The sequence below is a fragment of the Rhineura floridana genome, chromosome 6 (assembly GCF_030035675.1).
Source record: "Rhineura floridana isolate rRhiFlo1 chromosome 6, rRhiFlo1.hap2, whole genome shotgun sequence".
NCBI lineage: Eukaryota > Metazoa > Chordata > Lepidosauria > Squamata > Rhineuridae > Rhineura > Rhineura floridana.
The window spans coordinates 15,327,812-15,347,688 of NC_084485.1; the positions used below are offsets into that span (position 1 = coordinate 15,327,812).

At 42.0% G+C, this 19,877-nt stretch overlaps 1 protein-coding gene across 2 annotated transcripts in view; it reads left to right on the forward strand.

The window, feature by feature from the left end:
* LAMA5 (laminin subunit alpha 5) overlaps positions 1-19,877 on the forward strand; it is a 255,687-nt gene that overhangs the window by 73,222 nt on the left and 162,588 nt on the right. The window lies entirely within an intron of this gene.

The window sequence follows — 19,877 nt, forward strand, 5'->3', positions numbered from 1 at the left end:
CCTCTGACAGTCTGCCATGGGAAGGGTGTTCTTTGGCCTGGTAGCGCGTACTCCACAATCGGAAGCCAACTTCCTATTCCCTATTCAGTATGAAAGATGGGACGAGAGCCAAAACTGCAAGTCTAAAGAACCTTCTGAACTCTGTTGGAGCTTAAGTCACAAACTAGTAGCAGCTTGGTGCCCAGGGCTTTGCAAGACTGGACAAATGAACAGCTAAAGAGAAAAGAGACTGTTGTTCATCTCTCTCCACTGTACCCGACTCTTTTGCTCACCTGTTTCAAATGCACTACTCTTAGGAGTGATCAGTAGGGTCTGGATACAGAATCAGCCAATAGGATAAATGCAGATTCCTGTGAGGCGTAGCATCTAACATATCTCCCTACTTCAGAGGTCTTGAGAGCAAGAACAAGAGAGAACGTGGACTTCATGTATGCTACCTGCAGAATAGGACTGTTCAGATTATTTCCCATCTCCATAAATTTCTGTGAACATATTCATATAAAAGAAGCTGTATGATTAGTATTCATGATTATATCTTTGACCTAGGCTCTTTTTTTACTAATTGTTTTAAGAAAATTTTGAAATCTGATTTAAATAAAAAAAATCTGATTTAAATTTTAAAAAACCACAATTTCTAATTTTTATTTTTTTAAAAAAAAAAACCATTGATTTTTATCAACCCTGGTTGGGAGCTGGGTCACTCTCCCTCTGACAAGTAATGTCTGGTACCACTTGAATCTTGGAGCAGAAGGGCAACATTTGGATCACTGTGCTGATCACTCTTCGCATTCCATGGATTTCTCACGAGGGCTGTTATGGATATGAATGATGTGCAGGATGACCTAATTGCTTCCATTGTTATGAGAGCTCCCAGACTGTACCTGAATTTAAGAGTCATCAAGACCATACATGGTCCTGATGAGTAAAAGTTCAGCTGAACTGTCAGTTTTCTGTGTGGGAGAGGGGGGCTCTGTGCTTTTACCATTCCTTTGGCTGGTGTTGAAGGGGGGACAGAGGGGAAAGGTCACTTACCATCCTACAAAGCCTGGAATGTACAGGGAAGAACCCTGAATGTCTTTATTAGCGAGTGAGAGATAGGGCAGATATTAGCAAAGGCCTTGTTGCTTGACATAGCTGTCAGAGACAGTAATAAATGATGCTGTCTGTGGGAGTTGTAGGTTTTATTAAATCAAAGCAGTGTTTTCTTTTCCTCCTAAACCTGAGAGGTCAGAACTAGATGGAAAACATGTCGTCAATGTGATCTCATTGGGTCTTGCTTGCTTATTGCGAGAAAGCATAACTGAAATTTTCTGCCTTATCTCTCCTCCCTGCCCCAAACAGCTTTCCCAGATGTTTGAACCATTTTACTTCTAGGAGTTTTCTTTGGCCAAGGTTTCAACATCCAGCTGCTAATGATTAAAAAAATGTGGTTTTCATAGTGTCCTCCAGAGATTCATTTTGTCTTTCAGATCAGTTTTCCATAAATTACCTGAGCTTTTGTTCTTTTGCCTTTTAAATTAAATGTAGAGAAGTGTGCCTGTATTATTTGTTATCTCCGTGATGTGACAAACATGTTTTATGGGTTGGGGAGGCCCTTATGGAACATTTCTGCTTGACATTTTGCAAGTCCTTACTAGAGCTGTGTGTATTGCGTGGCTTTGGGTCTGCACCTGTGGGCGAGTGTAGAATCTGTCACTGGATGTGTAATTGAGCCAGGGCCCCAGAGAGCTGGCACTGGGCGCGGGGCAAGATACATGACCAGCCCCCCCTCCCTAAATCTTCCTACAAACCAAATGTTACTACTTTCTTTAAACAGGTTTCTAAGTGACTTAGATTTAACTTAGAGTGAGAAAGATTGAAACTAAATAAAAACATTAAAAATAACATTACTCACAAACCCAAATGACAGTAAAGTTAACATTTCTAGTACCACAATGTTACTAAACTACTTAATTAGTAGTGGTAATACATTTGAATGAAAACACATTGTTTATGACAGTCTATCCATCTACAACAAGTCCAGGATATTAGTTTAACTTTTACAGGCACTGGTTAAAGGTGTGCCTGCAAAGCATGGCATAATATATAATATATATTAATTTGTCTTTAATATATCATCTGACAACTGAAATAATGGCTTGAGTCTAGGCAATCTGAAAGGCCATATTCTCCCATACAAGCCTTGAGATCTGCCTGGGGGGTCCTTCTCTTGATCCCACCACCGTCAGAGATGCATAGGTGAGGATGTGAGAGGGCCTTCTCAGTGGCCGCTTCCAGGCTGTGGAACTCCCTTCCAAGGGAGGCTAGGCTGGGCACTTCCCTGTTGTTCTTTGCCGCTAGATAAAGGCCTTTTGGTTCAGATGGGCTTTCAGCAACTAACTGATTGTATACTACAGGGCTCTTAATGCATGAGTGCTGTACTTTATTATTGGATCCTGGTCTGACCCTTGAAGCTGTTATGCCTAAAAACCCTTGAAAATGCATAGTGTTTTTGCATTGCAAAGATTCAACATTATTTTGAGACGTTTATTTTATTTCAGCTCAGGTTTTTTTTCAGTGATGTAGTTTCAACTTTTTTTACTTGCTACAATACCTACAAAGAAGGTACAGAAAATACAAGGTAATCCTAAATGTTCTGCAAGTACCGTACACTAGTATTGTATACTAATATTAATTTGATGTTTGTAGAACAAGTGTTTCATATTTGATTTTACTCACAAAAATGAAAGAAAAGCTAAAAATGTGCAATTTTTTTCTGGTGTACTAAGTGTACAGGCAAATTAATTCAGTTACTAATTCAATAATGAGATATGAGAGCAATCCACCCTTACCCTGAGTACTGCTAGTGTTTCTGCTTCAGCAGAATCCTCATTAGCTTTTTCTTCTAATAATGCTTGAGCATCCGATGACTGACTTTCACTATCTTCGTCATCACTACATGATATTTTGAAACAAAGCCCAGGATGAATAAACTTGCCTCACCTTTTTTTTGCTTTTTCACATTTTTCTCGCTTTTCTTTTCTCTTGTGTACTCTATATTGTCAATTTCACTGTAAAACAATGCCAAAACACATGTAGATTTGTTCCAATGTGTTCTAGTCACAGACTAAATAATGAGATTATATGACACCCACTCCCATGTATTAGCTTCCTCTTTATCTGCCTTTTACTGTTCCTTTTAGGGAATTGTAGGAAATGATTGTTGAGCAAATGTGACCTGGGGCCTAGTAGTTCTGTGAACTGGGGCCTACTACTACTGGGGTTTAGTAGTTCTGGTCTCAACTTGAGACTCGCAAGGTGTATGTTGTGCTTTGTCATGTCTGAATCATATTAATTCACTAATAGGCAAAAAACCTTGCAGTTTAAGAATGTACCTATAGCCCACAGATATTTCTATCCAACTTTAAAAAGCAGGGAAATTGGTGAATGCACCAGGGGAGCAAGAGACCTGACCTCCTCTCTGAGATATTGGACTGCCCTACAAATCTGTCAAAATGCAAACACAATTTGGCTTTACCAAATTCTTTCAAGCTACACAGGAAGTGGATTGGACTGTGAAAGACCATCCCAAATTGTGTCTGCATTTTGACAAATTTGTAGCGCAGTCCAATATCTCAAACTGCCAATATCATAATGAAATAGAAAAGACAACTTGCTTGTTTAGAAGAAGCTGTTACTGCTTCTTCTTACTCCCCCCAAGGCGGAATGGTTCCGCAGAAGCACCTGTGGTGACCATTGGGAAAGACAGTTGCCTATTTCATTTTCGGGTTTGTTCATTTTTTGCTTAAAAAGAAGCTCATCTGAGAACATGAGATCTTTACAGGCCATAATGAGCTAACTATGCTCTGTTTTTGTGAATAATTTTATCTTGAGGAGTGCGGAAGTAGTTGTCTTGTAAAATCTTCCTAGATGGTCTTTTCAGCAATGGGAGTCCTAGAAGCCCGGCAAAATTGCCCAATGACCTTGGATTTGCTTTGTACATCACTGTAAAGGGGCCAGAGAGTGGGGGAATAGCCCACAGTGCATTTTGATCTCCCAGTCCTCAGATTGCAACCTTTTGTAGATGGCTAATTGGCTACTGGCTTTCATTAGTACTGAGATTTGTCTAAGACTGCACCCTCATCCATTCTCTTACTTGAGCATATTTCTTTCTGTAATGCCTAAATGGTTGTAAGAGGGCAGTAGCCCTTTTAACAGGAATCTTAAACTTCTAATGGGGCCTATTAGTTTGGTCCCAGGGAAAGCTTCTATCCATAACAAACCTCAAAATTGTCTTTGGTGAGTTCTGTTTGGCTGAATGCCCTAAGAAGTTATTTATTCTTGGTCTCTGCCTCTGAAACCAGGTTTCTTTCTGACAGTAAGAATCTTGAGAGGAGATCCAGGTCTACATAAGAAGACCTTACAATGGAGACTGATTGAAACAAAGCAGTTAATAGTTCCTCTTCCCACCCACCGCCCATTTCCTAAAAGTTTATAGACTAATTTCTGTAATGGAATCTCTGGTGTTGTGTGTGTGTTCTCTTCCTGTCATAGAAGAGGTCTCTGGAGACATGCCCATAGCTAGGGACTGAATCACTGGCTGCAACTTATGGATGGATTTCCTGCATCTGATGGCTAAGCTCTAAGACCCCAGGAAAAGCAGGATTAATTAACCTCCATAGCTTTGTTTGTATGGAATAGAATATTAATAAGGGGAGCAACATATGGAAATACTGAGTCAGCTTTGAGTTCCAGGATCTCAGCTCACACACCTCATGGCCTGTACTTCTAAGGCCCAGTTCAGAAATGTGAAAGTGGGCTCAGCCCCCTCCCATCTTCATGTCAAAAAGGTGTTTGAGAGTGGAGGAACTGGTCTCAGAAGGAAAGCATCCTTAAAGCCAGATTTCCTTCCCCTTTGAGTGAAGAGGAGCTGAATGTCCCCCCTTTGCTGCCATGAGGTTCTTTGCAGGAGGGAGGCTATGGATTTTGAGGGTACTTGCCCTTTGGTGCCAGTGTGGTGTAATGGTTAGAGTATTGAAATAGGGAAACCCAGGTTCAAATCCCCATTTAGCTATGAAGCTCATGGGGCAACTTGAGCTAGTCACAATCTACCTCACATGGTGATTGTGAGGATAAAATAGGTGGCATGCCACCTGGAGCTTTTAGAGGAAAGGTGGGGTCCCATAGACAATCAAACAAACCATGGCTCATTTCTCTTTGGTTTGTTTTGTTTTCCAGCTGTCCTTGCCTCATGCCTTTGTAGTTTGGTGAGCATTTGGGGTGAGGTGGCAAAACAAACCATGATTAAGGAAGAGTGCTGGGTTCACACACAACACCAAGCTGTAGTTCAAACAAACCAAGGTTTGTAAGCCAACAACACACCATGGATTTAGATTGTAATTCGTTGGTAGTTTCGCTGGCAATAAACAAACCATAGTTAAGCTGCTGGGCAGGGTTCGCACAGACACCAAGCTGTGGTTTAACAACCTGTGGCGTAGCATTATGTGTGAACCAGGCCTTTGTGCAATAGCATTTGTCACCTAAAAAAAGTTGAGTTGGGCCCATGGGCCATTCGTTAAATGGCTGCCTTGAGTTACCTCTGTCTAGGGAATTGTTCCTTTGATCTTTTGAGGTTGGGGCGCTCTTAATAACTGATGTTTCTTTCCAAATGTTCAGGGGAAAGGAGCTACAAGCTGGTCTGAAGCATTTTCTTCCTCCACTTTCCCCCTCTCTTACCTGCCCTAACTTTTCTTATGAGCAATGAAGAGCAAGTTCTCTGTCCTGTTCCGTTCCTCCCCCTAGCAAATGTCTACATGCTTGAGTGGCCATCTGCAGTGAATGAGACAGGAAGGCCATGGAGATAAGGGAATGTAACAGGAGTCATTGTCAAGTTGTGGCAGCAATACAGGTTGCGCTAGTACATGTTTTCTGAAGTGTACAAGCTGCCAACTTTCAAAGTTCAAGGAAAGTCCAGCTGTTCCCTGATAACACTGACTTCCTCTTTAAATCTCCCTTCTTGAGTTGGCTTTTACAGGCAGGAGATGGTGCTTGTCCTGCCTAATACCTCTGTTCACAATGCAAGTCAGCAATATGATGCTGTTCTGCACACACAAACAAAAAAAGGGGGGGAACAACTGCTATTTTGAACTACATTATATACAAAACCTGGTATATTTGTGTTTTAGTCTGTTAGTGATTATGATTTATTCTGTTAGCTTTTTTCGGTTATATTAATGTTTAATTTTTTTAAAAAATGTATTGTCTTAAATGTAATTTGCTTTTTATTATGTTTATTGTTTATTGTTAATGTTAAGATGTTAATGTTTAAGATGGTTTCTTCTAAATGTTTTGTATTGGGAAGCTCGGAGGGTGGCAACAAGGGAGAGGGCCTTCTCAGTGGTGGCCCCCAAATTATGGAATGATCTCCCTGACGAGGTGCGCCTGGCACCATCACTGTTATCTTTTCGGCGCCAGGTCAAGACTCTCCTTTTGTCCCAGGCATTTTAGCATGTGTTTTTAAATTGTTTTAAATGTTTAAATTGTGTTTTAAATTGTTTTTAAAAGATGTGTTTTAAATCTGTATATGTGTTTTTAGTGTTTTTAGATACTGTAAACCACCTAGAGAGCTTCGGCTATGGGGCGGTAAATAAATAAATAAATAAATTGTTTTAAATGTGTAATTTGGTTTGATTTTTTTTTTCGACACTGTAAACTACTTAGAGGCTTCTTTTCAAGCATGAAGTGGTATACAAATAAAATAAATAAAACACGACAGATAATCACACTGTTCTTAGTCACAGCTTCGATTGTAGTCAGCACTTTTTATGTGTCCAAAAGGGTGCCATCAAGAGGGAGAGCATCACTTTAAAGAATGTAGAGCAGTGGACATAACGCAAATGGGCACTTCTTCTCAGGGCCGGCCCCAAGCATGCCAGGGCCCTTGGGCACCAACCTGCCCTGGGCCCCGGCACTTCCCTTCTGCAATTCACGGCAGGATTGGTACCGTGGATCGTAGGGTGGGAGATCCCAAGCCACCCCTCATTCCCCCGCTCTACTTACCTTTATCTGTGCTGTATTTTCGGCAGCACGCCTGCACACGCAGATTTGCCATCAATCAAGATGGTGGCCAAGGTTTCCCTAAGGGGCTAAAGCCTCTGCCGCCATCTTGGTTGATGGCACACATGCATGCTACACGTGCACATTGCTGCCATCAACCAAGATGGTGGCAGAGGCTTCAGCCCCTTAGGGAAACCTTGGCCGCCATCTTGATTGATGGTAAACCTGTGTGTGCAGTGTGCTCAGCTGCAAAAAACAGCGGAGAGAAGGGTAGGTGAAGCGGGGGAATGGCAGGCGGCTCTGAAGCTCCTGCCCTGCTATCCATGGTAGCAATCCTGCCGTGGATTGCAGAAGGGGAGCGCAGGGGCCCTCAGCCAGTGCCCCACCTGGCTGCCCTTTAGAACTGGCACTGTTTCTCCTGTGCAGGTCCCATGGAAACAATTGGGGAGTACGTAAGAGCACACTTGTGCTCCCTTGGGCTTCTGTAGGGCCCATGGAGGAGAAGCTCCTAGTTAGGGTTGCCATATTCCAGTCCCACAAATCCGGGCAGGTTAATTTGCATATTATGTAAAGTATTTGCATATTATGCAAATTATTTGCATATTATTTGCATATTATGAAAATATTTGCATATTAATACTTGGATTGTCCAGTTGTTTTGTTTTTGTGCCTAGGAATTACCACCAAAAACGGGGGAAAGATGTGAGAAATCTTTTTTTTTAAAGCAACATTTTTAGCCTTAAATGCCTAGACTCTAGTTTCCAACACTATGGAGTATTTATTGATTGATTAAGAGAATTTGTATCCTGCCCTTTTGCTGTTAAAAACAGAGCTCAGCACAGCTTACAAATATAATAAAAACAATAAAAATACACAATCAATATAAAAACATAATAAAAACACACATAAAGCAACAAACATAAAGTAGGTCAGGGCAACAGTATGGTTAACCATATACGATATATTTCAAAGATGTGGTGGGTGGAGAAAAACAAGAAGCCAAAATGTTAGGAAAAAGAGTCTTTCACACCACATGCTCAGTTGTAAATACTGTTGCAGCAAGCTTTACAAGTTCCTCCAGTATTCCACTGGTGCAGGCACTCAGACATTCAAAGTATCTGTATGTTTCTTAGGTTTCATAAAAGCAGAGCTTTGCTTAACTCAAAATTTCTTCTCCCTTTGATCAACCACATCTACACAGATTCCACCTCCATACTCAAAATGAAACTGGGCCTGGAAGTGTGCAACAACCCCACACATACCTTGCTAATGAGATTACCAATGCCAGGATGTCTGTCTTATCGACTACTCTCCTGCTCCCCCCCCCCCCGGGCATCATGAAAGACACAGTCCTGGGCTAAGAAAGAAAATAAATATCTGGTCCTCTTCAAAGTATTGATAAGCCTCTTGTTTTAATTGAAATAATAATTATAAATTCTTGTTCTTATCACTAATGGGAGTTAATTATCTTGCATATGCTGCTGTTGCTTCTATGGCTGTAACAGAGTGAGGTTAAAGATAAGTGAAACGCAAATAGGAAAAAAACAACACAAAAGGCAGTAACACTTTTCTAAATGTAATACCATACCAACCACAACAAGATTCCTATGAGTAAGGCAGAAAACTAAGCATCTCACAACCAAAAATATGATAAATGAAGAAATATTTATATAAAAGCATGACTATCAAATATATTTATTATTTACACAAACTGTAAAGATACTTATAGTGCAATCCTAGGTTTATTTATTCAGAAGCAAGTCCCAGCGTATTCAGTGGGGCTTACTCAAACAGGGACAGAAATGCAACTTCAAGTGATAAGCAACTTCATTCACACAACCCAAAATTCTGAATCATGCCACTTTACGCTGTTTTGCAACTGTTTATACTTGTTTTTATGGTTATTGGATTTTAAATGGCTTTATTTCTTGTTGTGAGCTGCCTTGGTTTCCAACCCTACCTCACAAGGGTGTTGGAAAGATTCCATACACGCACACGCACACACTGCAGATGTATAAATACATACAGCCCATATAATAGTTTATTGTCAAACCAGTTGGTCATTGCAGAAAAATCAGTATTAGTTTTAAAAAAATCAGTATTACTTTCCTACAGAATAAAAACTATAATACCTAAGTAAGCCCTGCCTACTTGCTTTAAAATAGGACTGGAGGGCACAAACACAATTCTTTTTTACATTCACTCCAAAGGCCCATTGATTTTCAGCACATTCATAACCATGTCTACTCAAAAGTAAGTCCTATTGAATTCAATGGGATTTACTCTGGGCATATGGGATTAGCATTGCTTTTACAAAAAGCAAGCATTGGGAAGGTTTTCAAAACACTGCCCATGATATGACTCCTGCACACAAGAGGAAAAAAAACTGAAATGTATATACTTACCCAGTTTATGAGATTTTCAGATAAACAGGGGGTGAAACCACCATTTTGTTTTCTAGACACTGCCTAAGGTCAATGAAACTGAAACACAATCCCTGATTGGCTGCAATCCTGAACGGGCAGGGTTAAAGCTATGAAGTGCTATACAGTACTGTTAAAAGAAAGATTTAACAGTCGGCGGGGTGGCTGACGTTTTTATGTATATCTCGAGAACCGGACCACCTAGAAACTTAATTTTTTAAAAAAATTAAAGCTGAGAATCCGGGCCACCTAAAGGACTAGCCGGGCGCCGGGTGGCATGCATAGAATCCGGGTAAAACCCAGCTAACCGGGCAATATGGCAACCCTACTCCTAGTGGAATGTTCACAAACAGTTCGGGTTACAACAAGGTAGAACCCGATGGGATGCCAGGAGTGATGATCTGGTAGAGTTGTGGGCTGCCATTCCTATAGGGTTTATAAGGAAGGGCTGTAGCTCAGTGGTAAAGGATCTTCCTTGAATGTAGAAGGTCTCAGGTTCAAATCCCCGGCATCTCCCTGTAAGGCTGGGACAGACTCCTTGTCTGAAACCCTGGAGAGCAGTGAGTGAGGCAGCTTTTTATGTTCTTATGAATACAGGATAGAGCAAATATAACACGTGGTTTAAAACTAACTTACTTGAACCATGAGAGTTTTTTTTGTTTCCCCTCTCAAAACTTTTGCACATTTAAGTGAATCCCCCTCCATCATTTAACCACTAAACCTTTCCGTTAGTCACAAGGTCTGTTTCTTAAGCCTCTTTTGCATCTGCATTCCCATTCTGTTAATCTGTCTCATCATGTCTGTTCAGTTCATCAAAGGTGGGCAGGAGCCATCTGTCTTCTGCTGTGCACTTCAGTTCAACTTTTCCTTAATTTGTTAGGACAAGCTTCACATCCTGAAAGAGGGATCTTAACCTGGGAAATGAGTTTTCAGGCCTGCAGTCTAGAGACTGCCTGTAATCTGCCAGCTTCTAGGAAATATATATTGATCAGCCTGAAATGGCGTTGATTCTGCATAGTGCATTTTTCCTAATGATCTCCAGTTTAGTGAATGCAGTGACAGTTCTTGTTGTCTGCTTGTTGCTTGAATTCTTCTTTGAACACTTCAACACGCTATGCAAATGTAAAATTATTATTAAAACCAGATGGCAAATCCCATATAATTGGGCCAGCTCTACTATTCAGGCAACTATTTCACCCCATCCATAGCTGCACAGAATAAAAAAAGTCCTTTAGGATGCTGAATATTTATATGTCTCTGGAAAAGGCAGCACAGCTAGCTTCATGGCCTATGATTAAATACGAAAAATCTAAGATCGTAGTATTTACACGGAAGAAACTCAAACATTGTTGGAGGCTGAATAATCATCCAATTGAACAAGTCCCCCTTTTCAGATATTTGGGGATTATTTTTTACTCATCGGGCTCCTGGAATTTCCACCTAAGAAACTCAGCCGAAAGTGCACAGAGAAGTATTAGGGCTCTTCTCTCTTTTTTCTTCTCTAAGGGGGGCCAATACATCCCAGCGGCAATGTTAGTCTTTAACTCCAAAGTCGTACCCTAACTCCTATATTCCCAATTGTGCACCCAGGGTGATTACACCCCCCTGGAACGTGCGCAATCTAAATTTCTCAGGAACATTCTGGGCTTACCTTGCAGCATCCCAAATGTTGCATTATGCCAGGAGTTAGATACCTTGCTGGTTGAGACTAGGGCTTGGGTCTATCGGATAAACTTGTGGCTAAAGCTGATTTTTTCCCCCCTGGGATTTGCTCCACTAACTCTTATTGACCTTTATCAATCGCGCTGGAAACGTGCGGTAAATTCTAAATTGCTGTCTATGGGCTTCTCATGGGCAGCAGTATTACATATGGGATATTTTAAAGCCAAAGAGCTCATCTTGTTACGTATCAGAGACTCTGAACTACAGCATAACATGAGCCAATTGTCAGCATTCCCCAATATCGGGTTCAGCGTAAAAGCTCCTGCTCTCGCAACTTATTTAACTTCTTTGAGCATTCCCAAATATAGAAAGGCATTTTCTTTGGCCAGATTTAATGTTCTCCCCTCTGCTGTATTAGAGGGGAGATATAAGAAAGTGCCTTTCAAGGAACGGTTTTGTCTTTGTGGCTCTGGAGCGGTGGAAGGGGTAGAACATGTTATATTACATTGTTCTCTATATACAGACCTCCGCACTCTGTTTATCTCCCCCTGTCTTTCCGAAGATAATCAGGTACAGATTTTACTTGATGACTGCGATCCATTTATTACAGGGAGGGTAGCAAGATTCTGTGTTGCGGCCATGGCACCCAGGAAGCATCTGGCCCAAACATTTTAATATTTGTTGTAATTACACCGTACCTGCTCTGTAAATGTATATAATTCTGCTATTTTAAATGTGCTGGTCTTGGACCGAAATAAATGAATTGATTGATTGATGGCCTATGATGTGCAAAGGGAGGAAGGAGGGTCAGGTGAGGTTTTGAGATGTTCCGCAACAAGCTGCGTTAGGGCATAAGGTTGTAATTTGTGTGGGCTTCCTTGACAAACACAGCTGTTTGATTTGGTGCAAACATGTTTCTTGTGGTTTGATCTCAAAACCGCAGGCTTTTGCCTCTAGAGTATAAGCAGATCCAGGCAAACTGGTGCAAATGTTAGCACAAAATCCCAAACCAAGTATACGTTTTGTGATTCTTTATCCATGTGAATTGTGTTTCCGTGATGTTTCCACAGTGTAGCGTTTCCACTATAGACAGCTGCTTATTTGGGGCAAGGAGTTAGTACTACTTGCTAAATAGGTGGCAGTTTCTGAAGACACAGGGTTGTATTCAGTGTAGTGCTGAGGAGAATGTTTTGTCAGTGCAAGGATTTCTCATAGAATAATAGAATTGTAGAGTTGGAAGGGGACTATAAGACCATCCAGTCCAACCCGCTGCTCAATGCAGGAATCCAAATTAAAGCATACCCGATAGGTGGCTGTCCAGCTGCTCAACAGAACGTTCTCCCTCTTTCCTCCTCCTGCATGCCCCTTAAATCTATTCTTGGGGTTCCTCCAACCCTCTGCAACAGATTTGGGGGACTGCACTTCTTCCCCAGAATATTACTAAGAGCCAGATATAATGACTTGCTACGATAACTGTGCTGCAACTGCATACGAAATTTCAGGCTCTGATCTTTCATTGAGACACGTCACGCTAGTTCAACCCTTTAAAAATGCTGCAAGGACTATTTTTTATTGTGTTTTTATTTCTTTATTTCTTCTTTTGTACTTTATTGTATTACAATTTGAATTCTATGGAATTCAAATTTTGATACAGTGAAGTCCAAGAAATACTGTAAAAGGAGCAATAAAATATAATTAAATATCATACAGCCTCTAGCATAGTGCATTACAATTGCTATGACAGAGAGAAAAATCATTAACTTGTCCACCAAGACCCTCAGCAACGTGGGTCAGGTGATCCATGGGGGGGGGAGTTTGGGAACCACTGGCCTAGTTCCTTTTGTTGACCATGTGTTTTAACGGCAGTTATCTCTGAACAGGAACACAACATTTATTAGGTAGCATGAAGCAAATGCACACAGGAAAGACATTACTTTAGGGAGGTTGCTACTCTAATAAATTAATGCTTTAAATACTTGGATGTTATTGGAGCAATCAGCTGAACCATTTTTTTTCTGGTTAAATGCCAGCCATAGATTTCCTCCAACTCCTGACTTCTCACATCCCCCTAGATAACTTAACATGATGCTGTTAAATGGCCACATTTAAAGTCTGTGGGAAAACAGTGCTGGAAATAATATATTATCCCTCTTAGCAATTTCCAGGTCGGTTATGGTTATGGTTGGATAGAAAGCTTGGATGAAAATAGTTGAGCATATGTTTTTTGTTTGGATGAAAATTGCTCTGTTTCTGTGCTTGCTGCACCTAATGTTTAATAGCATCATGCTAAGGCAGCCTTTGCCAACCTTCTAGCTTTGGAGTACAACTCCTATTATCCCCAACCAGCCTGGTCCTCCTTCTGCTGTGAGCTAAGCAGTAGTGTAGTGGCAAATTCAGAAATGCAGGATCCCATCATGATAGTCAGAGCCACACCCCTTCACAACTATGCTCCCTTCTGACATTATACAGCCTTCTAAGATTATAGAATAATCTGGCCAGGTTTGAATACAGTACTGCTTTCTGCTTCTGTGTGGCTGTCACCATTTGACTGTCCTTTCTCACTGGCAGAGATATTGCTTGAATGATTGAATTCAGTGTCTGCACACATCTCCTGCTGCTTCCAAACTGCTTGATGATGTAGATGAGATGCTATCATCAGGATTCACTGTCTATTCTGCAGTTATGGAATTCTCACTCTCCATAACTTGTCTTGGTTTTTTGAAGTCGGAACTAATAAAGGCTTGCTTGCAATTGATATTCATTGGGGCCTCCATAACTGACTCAGAAAGTCCTACAGCAATTAAAAAAACAAACACTTTTAAAAAACTGCTTGGTGCATATGCTCCAACCCCCTCTTTCCCTGGGGTATTTTTTGCTGCTGGGTTAAGACAAAACCTGTTTTTCCTAAATGAAGGAATTCACACACTCCAAGCAGGCCAGGCACTCATTTTACATAGGAATTTGTAACCTTTTAAACTTTGGCACCTTCAAGAAGGTAGGAAGGGATTTGCCCACCCCTTTCTTCTGTCTCCCCGTGGCACCCCCTACTCATTCCACACATTCCTACAGTATTAGAAAAAGAGGTTTTAGCCCATTCAGTCAGTTTTTCATCATCTTCATAATCATCCCCTAAGGTAAGGAACTTCATTTGCTGAGTTTCCCTTCTTGGCTGCCATACTAAGACTCACAGTAACTGCATTTGGGCACAGTTTAGGATTTTTAGGAGGAAACTTAAGCATGGAAACTTCTGAACCTAACCTCTGGTGTTGGCTGCACCACACACACATTCTTAGGTATATTCATATGCATTTCATCTTACCATGCATGACACACATATTATAACATTAAAAGCTGAAACACTATCACTCTTTCTTCCCCCTCGAACATCTTTTTTCCTCTTTTCATCCTCCTTATCCCTTACTCCTGGCTTTGTGCTGGAACAAAACCACACATCTTTCCTCTCCCCCCCTTTTTTTGCTGCTGAGTTGGGAATGAGATCCTTATTAATGAGAGAATGTGTTAGCTTCTGAGAAGAGTCTTCTCAGTGGCTGACTCACCTCCTTTCACTCTGATTGGCTTCAGTCCACAGGAAAGGACAAGGAAACATGTTACAATACTCTTCTCAGCGGCCAACACATTATGCTTTCATGCTGATTGGCTCATAGGATACTGGAGACAGACCCTGCTGGGACCCAGCTCCCAAAAATGTAAGGGGGTTTAAGACTCCCTGAGACACTGGACAACTACATCCCTAGAGCTAAGCCATGGTTTGGCTTAATATTTCGTCCAAACCCAGGCTCTTGGTTTGTCTTGCTCTAGACAAACTACGAGCTGTAAACACAAGAACAAACATTGGTTATAGCGCGTAGTTTGTCTAGAGTGAGATAAACTGTGAGCCTGAGTTTGGACAACATACTAAGTCTGGAAAGACCTCTACTTGGGACCTTGGAGGGCTGTTGCCAGTCAGTGCAGACAGTACTGAGTTAGAACAATGGTCTGACTTGGTGTAAGACAGCTGATTGCCTGTAGCATTTGGGCACATGATGAGGCAAGTGTTTCCAAGCCCCTATTTACCTACATTTTCATTTTGTTGTAGGGATTCAGCATTTCTCGCCTTACCACCGGGCTGGATGCTACAGCTGACTCAGTATTCTCCGTTGGCAGTCCTGTGGTCAATTTATAAATCCCCATTGTAATGTACATTGCACAGCATTCTGAATCTACATGGTGGCTTGACTTGATCCTGGGAGGAGGGTCTTCTGGGCAAGCTAGTTGAAGCCTACGGCTTCCTCATTGTGCAATCCAGCCCATTCCATGCATGCGGCATGGCTTCTATCCGTTCAGGTGGGTGTGAATGTGTAGCTACATCTCTGCACATGTCACATGGCCGACTGGTTCATTTGGGTGTCCTGCTTGCCCTGCCCTCTCCCTTCCCCTCCCCTCCACTCCCCAGTAGTGTCCTTTGTGGGGGGTGTCAAAACATGCTGGTGAACAACAACATGCACAAGTGTGAAGGTGCTAATGAACAGTTTCCAATTGTCTTTCTGCCTTCACAATGAGGATGGGACTCTTCTTCCCTCGTCTTCTTAGCCAGGGTGCAAACTGGGGATGTAAAGCATGTATGATTCCTGGCTGATGTCTTTTGGGCCGGTTCTGGAGTCAAGGCCACGGCCTGTGCCTGCCAAAAGTGTAGAGATGGAATTGGACATGTCAAAACATTAAATCCAGTTTCATTTTTTCCCCAAGCACATTCCAAAGATGACCAAGAATGATTCTGCCAGTGGCGGAATCCTCTGCTGGAAAGTATTTTGGGATACGTTAACTGCAAACAGACTTCTTGATTCCTTGGAGCATTTTTCTTTAAAAAAAAAAAGAGTTGAAGGAGTGTGACATCTGTCAGTGAAAGGTCAGAGCCTGAAATTCCTCATGCCGTTGCAGCACAGTTATTATAGCGAGTCATTATCTTTGGCTTTTAATAATATTTCGGGGAAGAAGGGTCAGTTGCAGCTGCTGTTCTGGAGCTGGGTGTCGTTTGCAGCGGGTTTAAAACAGATGTTGTGTGTCTGTGAAGTGGTTGTAGGAAGAGAGGTAGGGTCATGCACTCTCGGAAGAATTGAAGGCATCTCTTTGTGGTGAGGAATGACTGAGCACTTTTTGGATTACACACATCTCCAAACAGTGAGATTTGTCATGAGAACAACCCTGCTGGATCAGAGCGGTGCTGGATGAAATCAAAGAGCTGTTTTAGTCTTAGGGAATCTCAGACTTGGGGGCTAAATGGGCCATCCAGGCCCCTCTGTCTGGTCCTCGGGACTCTCCCCAGCAACACCCTCTTTCCCTAGGCCACACCCCTCATGGGCTTTGCTTTCATACCTTGCTTGAGTGGAATGTGTCCTTGAACTCTGATAAAGACTCTTTGTTGCCTGGATAGAGAGAGAGAGAGGTATGAGCATGTATAAAATCTAGCTTACTGTACAAAGGTAAAATTTGCATTCATTGCTCTGCCCACTTTTGCCTCTTGCCCTGCCCACCACGGGCATGTGGCCCCTGATAGGTTTCCCAGAAGGGAATGCGGCCCTTGGGCTGCAAAGTGTCCCTCTACCCTGCCCTATCTAGTCCAGCATCCTGTTCTCACAGTGGCCAATCAGGTGCCTTTGTGTAGCCTACAAGCAGGATGTGAGGGCCATCGCACACTCCCACTCATGAGCTCCTGCTATTGGTACTCAGAAGCATTCTGCCTCTAATACTGGAGGTAATATACCCATCATGACAGGTGGCCACTGAAAGCTTTATCCTCCATAAATTTGTCTAAAGTAGCATTCCTAACGTATATGGATTTGTAAATTGAACTCTTTTCTATGTTCTGAGATACAGACTCGGAGCCAATTTGTATATTTCCTGCCTGGGTGAGCAGTTCTGTCCAGATGTGTGCTTACATGGTCAAACACTAGTGGAAATTTATTGTGCAGTGGATTACATAATTTATAGCGCAATAAAGTAAATAGCAACCTGCTTCTGCATTCTCTTGCGCAACAATGTCCCGCTAGTGCAAAACATTTCACTCGAGGAAGAAGCATATTCCTAAGTCACTTGAACTATTGGATGCAACCCGTTGTTTACGTCCACTCTGTACTGTGTGCCTTCTTTCTTTTGCAGTTTGAAATGAAAATTGAGATTCCCTGGATGCCAAGTTCTGTGTTCAGTCATGATGTAAACCTCTATTAAGAATAATACAGCCCTCCCTGCAATCCTGTTTCTCAGTCCAGAAGAACTCTGTTAGCAATAAAGCATGCTAACAGGCCACTTGCAGCAGCATATTGGCAGAAGTTAGTAGCTCCTTTCTAGCAGGATTTGCACCTGCCGGAACAGATGGCAGGTGCAGTATGCCAACTTGAAACATGACAGATTTCACTTCCATCCACCTGCTTTTTGTTTTAGAGCTGTGCAGTACAGCTGTTAGTTTGATCCAGTTAGTTTTTGATGTCTTGGAAACAATATTTTTAATTACCTGCTTTGTGCAATTCTTCCCTGACCCCAGCTTTTATTCATATATTTTCAAAAATGGTCTTTTGCGGGAAGAGCTTGAGATGTTGTTGCTATGTTGGCCACGCTAAATGAGAGGGACAACATTTTCTTTCAGTGGATCAGCACATTAGTGGAAATGTGATAAAGCCCATCTTAACTTGGCTGATTGTGTAATCCATCTCTTCTCCTGTGTCTTCACCTATTTTAACTTTTTTATTTCCCCCTCCCTCCCCCCAGTGTTTCTTCATGGCATGAAAATGAATTTTGTGAAGTTGGAGTTCGTTTTGCTTTACATTCCTGTCAAGGCCATGTTAGGATCATGTTGGTTCATGCCAAGCCTCAGCAGGGACCTGGCCCCAAGTCGTCATGTTCTGGTACCTGCAGTCTCAGGTGAGGTAGAAGCAGATATGTGGTCCCAAACAGGCAAGGGTCAAATTCCAGTGTAGCAAACAGGGATGAAAAGATCCAAGGCAGCAATAATCAGGAAGGCCAGAAGCAGATACATAGTCAAAGCGAAGCTTGCTATGGAACCAGAGTGATGATGGCACATGTGATAAGGTACTAGAGCCTGACTAAACCCTGGTTTTAGACATATATGTATATACACACATGTGCACATGCATGGACACACACAGTACTTTATAATCCCATAATATAATTTATAAATGCTTGCTGTTACAAATCCTCTGAATTACATTATCACATTACATGTCCTTTAGAACCTGGATTCACCAGTACTCTTAATTCTCACTGAGGTAGTAAACTGCTGTGGTCCAGTGGACAGTTGTACTTGGGAGGTATGGATTAAAATCCCCCATCAGCTGTGCATTCTGTGTGACATAAAGTGAGACAAATAGTGGCCTACCTCACAGGGGTCTTCTGAAGAGAAAGTTAAGCTTTGTAAATTATTTCGCAGATTAAGCTTGCTCTTTGAAAGATGATAAAATGTGACAAAGTAGTTTATTTATTAATTATTAAGTCTGCTCCCCCCTCCTTTTTAAAGGGCCATAGTTGAGTGGCAGAGCATATGCTTGCAAGAAGTCCCAGGTTCAATCCCCGGCATCAAATTTATGTACTAGTTTAGGAAGTTGCAATAGTGTGAAGTCAGCGACCAGCGGTTTGGTCCTCTGGGCGTAGTTTATATGTGTAACTAAATACACGGTGGCTTTTATTGTTCTGTCCCTGTATGGGCAAAGAACCAAAGCGTTTTCCACTTTGCTTCAGGGCTCTTCATGTGGAAGTGGCAGCCTGAATGGAGGCCTGCACAGGCTCCTTTGTGTGCTACACCTCCCTCTGTCCAATGGTCAGCTGACTGAAGAGCAGAACATCAAAAGTTTCACTGGTAACCTAGGAGACAGGGTTTCCTACATGCATGGAATGATTTAATGCTGGCACTAAATCACTAAAGGCACTGCCAGTTGAGCCTTGATGGAACCAATCTGCCTCTGTGAGCTGCGCATATATATATATGGAAGTCCATGTGATATGCCTTGAGATCTTACAGTGTAGCCGAGCGATGGGCATAAGGTAGATCTGCATCTGTCGGTACATGGCTGGGTGATTTTCAGCAGACCAGCAAGAATTTCTGATTCCTGATAGTTGAACAGTAGCAGCAACAAGGTGACTACTTCTGCTGAAATTATACTGCTGAAATTAAGAAATCAAGAGACCCAGTGTGGCGTAATCATCAGAGCTTTGGACTATGACCTGGAAGTCCAGGGTTTGAATCTCCACTCAGCCATAAAGCTCACTGGATGACTTTGGGCCAGTCACTGACTCTAAGCCTGACCTACTTCACAGGGTTGTTGTGAGGATAAAATAGGGAGGGGAGAGCCATGTGCACCACCTTGATCTCCTTGGAGGAAAAGGTGGTATATAAATGTAATAAATAAATGAGAAGGCTTGGGATAACCAGGAGTGGACTTTTGTGTGGAAGGGCTGTGATGTCTGTTCTGTTTGGATACTGAAAAAGCCCTGGGCTCAGCATTCTTAAATTCTTAAGTGTAAGTCATTGCACCAGCCTGTGGTTGGTGGCTCTTGAAGTTCTAGTAACAGAGAGTAGATTCTCAAGCCTGAAGTCTGCTCTATTCAGGTGTAGCCTGCTTTGTTCAAAGGACTGTTCAAAGATGTACAAAGCTGAGATTTTATACTGAGTTAGGGCTGTATTCAACTACGTTCGACTCTGAGTAGACCCACTGAAATAAAGGAACATACATGGCATAATTTATGAAG